Below are 6,853 nucleotides of genomic sequence, written 5' to 3'. Positions count from 1 at the left end.
GGGAGGTTTCTCAAAAAAGTTCTCTGTAATCAAATCTGAAATTTTAGTTATCATATTTAAAAATCCTTTTGAATGGTGAAGGGCTCTCTAACAGGCCCAAGCATGGCAAACATATCACTGATAGGTCTAGCCCGCATCTCTTATCCTCTTCCTTGCTAAACTGTTGTATTACATTCCTAAAGTTACCCGCCAAGGTCCATTCCCTATTTGGCCACTTCCTTGTGCCTGCCGTGTGTGTGTGTGTGTGTGTGTGTGTGTGTGTGTGTGTGTGTGTGTGTGTGTGTGTGTGTATCTCCTCTTATTTTTATTTATCTTTTTTAAAGTCAAATTTTTATTATTTATTTTTTACATATACCTGTATATTATTACACATATATACATATATACAGTAAACTACCTACAGAAGGAAGAACCATGAAACAATCAGGAATTATATAAATGTTAAATTCTTAGTGTTTTGGCTATTTGTATTTGGCAGCCTTGAAGGAAACACCTTTCCTATGTTGGTGGGTCTAAAATTCTGAGTATAAATCCTTATCTATCATATCTCATCATTATCAACTTAAAACATCTACCTAGACCTAAAAACATCTTAACCCCTAAACAACTAAGCTTAATTGTAAAACTAAACTATCTAGTCTTCAACTCCATCAGAGACTTGAAAAGGAATAAAATTAATTACCTGAGTAAACAGGAAGTGCAGATTAGCAGCTTCCAACATGAAAAAAGCGACAGAGACAGTTTGCTGCCTGAACAGTCACACAACACTCTCTATAACGTTGGAGCATTATCTTCAGCCTTCTGGCCCAATATATCTGACTTACATATCTGTGAGGCAGGAACTACTGAGGACTTGCTTACCCTGTCTTGGCAGAGTTCGGCTGTGGACTCTGCCTGCTTCCAAGCTTGCCTATTTTTAGGCAGAATTCTGTCTGTGGTAGAAATGAGGACATTTTGCCCAGTGGCTTGTTCATTCTGTGCATCACACACACTTTATACACTTATAATTTTAGGACTGTACAATGCTTGTGAGAAATTATATGTTTCAGAATAAAAGAACCAGACACTGACATTGGATCAGACCCGACAGGATTCATTCCTCTCAGCATGCTGGACACTGACATCCTGCATCCTTCATGTTCCAGCACCAAGTGCTTCAGTTGCTGTGCCTCATCAGAACAGGACAGCTCCCAAGACACCTTTGAAGAAAGTTTCCAATCCCAATTGGTCCAGCATTTCAGATTGTCCCACACAGGACTCTAATTAAGCCTGGAATCTCTCAACATTTAGAAACTGGACCACAAACGCTATTCCTAACTTGTGTAACCATTTCCCCAATTTTATTTGGACCCATACAAAGGTATTATTTATCCCAAATCAGCCAGAAGAAACCCAGAATAGCACCCGATTTCCTTTAAAGGGGGCTGGGGTAAATTTTTAGTTGCTTTCTTGGGCTATAGAGGGTTATTTTCAATGGATGTTGGTTATAAGTTATTACTGGTCTTATTTAGAGAGAAATCAAGGTTAAACTCAAGAATATCTCTCTTTTCCTTTATCTTCCATTCTTAGGTTTGGAGATAGGGTTTGAAAAGAAAGAGGAGGAATATAGAAATATATAGGGAAGACAGAACAAAAAGTAGATTAGTGAATCTACTCCTCAACTTAGTGCCTCAGTGGTCACTCACAAGGTTATTTTTAACCCACTGGTATAGAATTTTGTATATTAAACGTATTAAAATACATTTAATTTTAGATGCAGTAGTATAAAATTCAAATGTAGGATTACTCTTCACACACACATTATATATATTTCTACTCTAATATGAGGTATTGGACCCATATAACTCAGTTATAATACAAGGTTTACTTCCAATACTTTGAAAATGCTATTGCAGGCTGTTTAGGATAAGTAACTTATACAAGTTAATTGTTAGTTAATCAAATCATGGACATATCAATTACTAGTCTATTTTTATCACAAAAATATACATCTTAGGTGCAACAGATAGAGATGATTCTATAGAAAGACAAGGTAAAATAGATAAGGTCTTTAAAAACCTCAGAGACATACAGAATATGGCAGTTAAAAATGTTTTTATTATTTTAAAGATTCATTGACAGTGAGACAGGTTAACTCCTGGCAACACCCAGCCTACCTCAAAGAAGATGAGGAGCATCAAAGAACCTCCTTATGGAGATGCATCAAATGTGCCTGACTCTTTACTGAAGCTGATTGCCAAGTTTCAATTATAAAAACACCTAGGCCCAGCAATCAAAATCCATTATTTGTCTACTCTGACGGATCCAATCAGGATTTACTAACACACCCTACTGCATTTCCCTTTTCTTCTTAAAAACTGTTCATGCAGAGACACCTGCTGCTGTCTTTACCTGATTCAGCCCCCCTCCCTGACACACGCGCACACACACATTCCCTCTGAGGTAGATAAAATCTCTTTTTAATGAGAATTTTGTGTGTGTTTGTGTTCTGTGACAACTCTAAGGCTCCCTTAAATAGTGTGTCAGCTACGAAGATGGGTGAGTAAAGGTGGTTGGCAAGCCTGATGACTTGATTTTAATCCCTGGAACACATGGTGGTTGTAGTCCTTCAAATTGACCTCTGACCTCTACACATGCACCATGACACACACATTTCACACATGTGCACAAAAATACACATACCTATGACTACACACACACACATATATACACACACACTAAAATGTAAAAGGTGTCTCCCCTTCCTCCTTTTGACAGGGTTTCTCTGTGTAGCCTTGGCTATTCTGGACTCATTCTGTAGACCAGGCTGGCCTCAAACTCACAGTGCCACCTGCCTCTGCCTCTCTGAGTGCTGGGGTTTCAGGTGTGTGCTGCCACTGTTTCCACCACCACCTTGCTGTGTCCCTTCTTAATAGAGAAGTCTCTTTTTTTTTCCTTAATATTTTGATAGGACACCAAGTAGTTAATTTATAAGGAGTTTTAAATGGATTAAAGCTTTAGTTAATTTTCACCATTTATACAATACTGAAGATCTGAGGCATAATGGTGATTTTATACAATAGGCCCAAGTTTTACAAGTGAATAAGTGTTTTGATTTTTGTGTAATTCATTGGGCATGCCCTGAGGAGAAATATTTTTTTCTCCAACATAATATTTTTATTAATTATTTGGGAATTTCATACAATGCACCCATCATACTTGCCTCTCATTCCTCCTACGTCCACCTTCCCACTCTTATACTCCCCCTAAGGAGTGAAAATTTGGGGCTGTGGACCATGCCTCCAGAGGAAGTGGCACATAACTGCTGAGATGGAGCATGTTCAAACCCCAAAAACCTCAAACTTGAGATTCACCCTGAGAATGGAAGGTGTGGGACAAAGCTTTCTCCTGTTTCTGTGCCGGCCTCAGGTGCATGTGACACAGCCCTCAGGTGGCTACAGGTGGTCAGTCACATGAGCTTGTCACCTGTTACCTTTCCCTGTGCAAATAGTAACCTCATTTACTATTAGACACATTCACCCTCAAGCCCCTCCCCACTGTCCATGGCTTATAAGGCCCTGTTTCACATAAAATAAAGCAGTGAGCACCATCTACTTCACCAAAGGAGTCTGAGACTAGTTGTTTATTCTGAGCTGTAGCAATAGAAAAAGAAAGGCCTCTCTTGTCCCCACCTAAGTAGTCAGAAGCAAGCTGCCAGCTGTTCCCAAAGCAGCCACCAGACTCAACCACATCAGGAGAGGCCCTCTTTGCCACATGGCTTGGTTTCAGAGCCCTGAGCTCCCTACTGCCACCTGGCCTGGTGCTGGCAGCCCAGATAAAAGAGCAGTAACTTCATTTTCTTTGGGATAGCTGGGATCTGGAGACGTCATATTATTTGTGTGTGTGTGTGTGTGTTATGATTTTATGCTGTCCTTTAGTCATCTTGCCGTCTCTGTTTTTGGGAGGTAGCTTCTGGAGTTGGGTGGAGATAGTCTGGGGATAGATTCACCCATTTTCTCACGATTTCCCTAGGCCAGAAGCTCTGGTGCTTCACTGGTCTGGATGGCAGGAGGCCAGTCCCGTAGTTTGGGTCTCTCACACCCAGTGATCCCCAGCTTCCCCGATGAAAGTCTTCACTTACCAGGAAAGTGGGACAGAGGGAAGGGCATCCTATTGGGACTCTAGGTGAGAGAAGCATGGGAGAATGGGGAAATAGAAGGATCCAGAGGGTCCTAGAAACCTATAAGAACATTATAATGGGCAGATCTGGGCCCAGAAGTCCTGCTCAAACTATGGCAGCAGCCAAGGACAATATGTGCAGTAAACTTCGAACCCCTACTCAGATCTAGCTGATGGACAGGACATTCTCCACAGTTGAGTGGAGAGTGGGGACTGACTTTCACACGAACTCTGGTGCCCCATATTTGACCACGTCCCCTGGATGGAGAGGCCAGGTGGCACTCAGAGGGAGGACAGCAGGCTACTAAGAAGAGACTTGATACCCTATGAGCATATACAGGGGGAGGAGGTCCCCCTCAGTCAGTCATAGGGGAGGGGAGTAAGGGGAAAATGGGAGGGAAGGAGGAATGGGAGGGCAGAAGGGATGGGATAGCAAATGAGATGTAATATGAATAAATTAATAAAATACATCAATAAAAAAGAGCAGTAATTTTATTTTTTTGATTTTTCAAGACAAGGTTTCTCTGTGTAGCCTTGACTGTCCTGGACTCACTTTGTAGACTAGGCTGGCCTCAAACTCACATAGATCTACCTGCCCCTGTGTGGCGCCTGCACCACCGGTACCGAGTCGAGGGTGAGGGACTGCGGATGTAACTCATGCACACACACACACACACACACACACACACACACACACACACAATAACACAGCCAGTCCTTTGTGCAAAGAGAGCAGTAGCAGCAGCCGCAGCAGTGGTTTATTATCCCCCCCCCCCCCCCCCCCCCCAGAGTTCCAAAGAGCCTTCTTATAGGGAGCAAAACAGGAATCCCCCTCCCAGGTGAAATCCCTCAAGAGGTGATTGCACACAGGAGAAAAAGTCTCGAGGAAGGGAGGGGTGAGTTCTCAGAGCAGTAAACATGACTAGCTAACCAAGATAAACACAGACATAGAAGCTGCTAGAAACAGGACATGAAACAGCAAGACAGGCGGGCAGCCCAGTCAGGCCTGGTTCCTACAGGTCCCCCCCCCCTTTTATATAAAATACAAATGAGCTCCTGTCTTAGGTTGCCAGGACATTGGTTTCCTATCTTACCCGTCATTGGAAAGGCTTTGCCAAAGATAATTGACTTTGATAATCTGGGTTATATGCTGGGGGCCTGCTTTCCTCTAGTTTCTTTTCCTTCAATCTTACACTCCCTCAACTTCTTTAGGGTCCATATCTCAGAGGTTAAAGTTGCCTCTTCCTCCTCAGAATTAGAAGAAGATATATCAGAGACAATCTCAGACGGGGCCAAAGATTTTACAGATTGCTCCTCCTGCACTTCATTTAGGGCAAGTTCCAAACTTCCTAGCTGCTCTCTTACTTTCTCATCCTCGTTCCTAAGCACATCTCTAACAAGACGCCATAACGAAAAGGTAGCGATAGGAACACTATTGGACCCTTCATTTCGTAAAGTCCTCTGGAGGTCAGACTTCACCTGATCCCAATCTTGGATATTTAGCTCTCCCGATACCATAAACCAAGGACTACTCAATTCTATGTTTTTATAAAATCTTTAACACTCTCATACTTAATCCCAGTGCCTTAGTCCTCTAACAATTTCACTAGTCGAGCCACCAGAACCGTGGATGAACCTGCGGCACCCATTTTAACACTTAATCCCAGTGCCTTAATCACTAGCCCACCAGAACCGTGGACGAACCTGCGGCACCTATTTCCAATACGTCCATTTCCTACCTCCCTGAGGCGCTGGCCAGCTTCCCCGGGCGATCCGTCAGCTTCTTCCCTTCTTTCCCTGATCTCGATGGAACCTCCACTTGCGGTGCCCGCGCCACCGCGGTACCGAGTCGAGGGCGAGGGACTGCGGATTTAACTCATGTACACACACACAATAACACAGCGGGTCCTTCGTGCTAAGAGAGCAGCAGCCACAGCAGCAGCCGTGGCAGTGGTTTATTATCCCCCCCAGAGTTCCAAAGAGCCTTCTTATAGGCAGCAAAACAGGAATCCCCCTCCCAGGTGAAATCCCTCAAGAGGTGATTGCACACAGGAGAAAAAATCTCGAGGAAGGGAGGGGCGCGTTCTCAGAGCAGTAAACATGACTAACTAACCAAGATAAACAGACATGGAAGCTGCTAGAAACAGGACATGAAACAGCAAGACAGGCCAGCAGTAGTGCTGGGATTAAAGGCATGCACCACCATCACCCAGCCAAGCAGTAACATTTATTGCAGAGAAAAATCTCCTTTTTCCAGCACCCCTAGCTGGACTGGAGATCTTGTGATATGGACCTCATTCTGTGTTCACTCAGGACTCTGTACTTCATCCTTTTCAGCCCAGAGACTGTGACAACGCTTCGATCTTCCTGTGGAGGAACATGCACCTCCAGTCAACTCAAGTCCAATTTGTGTTGCTTATATACTCAACTACAGCATGGTAAAACTCCAACTGAGAATTGAGTCCTTCTCCTCCACCTCCACCAGAAGCCATCACACTTTTTAAGGACTCTATTCAATAGCTTACTTTCTGGACGGTTTAATTTCTTTCTTTTTTGTCCCCTGCAGGCAGTGCTTGTCACAGAAGCCTTCAATGAATCTCATTCTCAGTTATGAATCTACAGCCATTGATATCACTGCAGAAGCAGCGTCACTGCTCACAGCACAGATCTTGTAACTTCGCATGGCCTCTGGTGG

The sequence above is a fragment of the Acomys russatus genome, chromosome 28 (assembly GCF_903995435.1).
Source record: "Acomys russatus chromosome 28, mAcoRus1.1, whole genome shotgun sequence".
Lineage (NCBI taxonomy): Eukaryota > Metazoa > Chordata > Mammalia > Rodentia > Muridae > Acomys > Acomys russatus.
Note: the sequence above shows the minus strand (reverse complement) of the source record.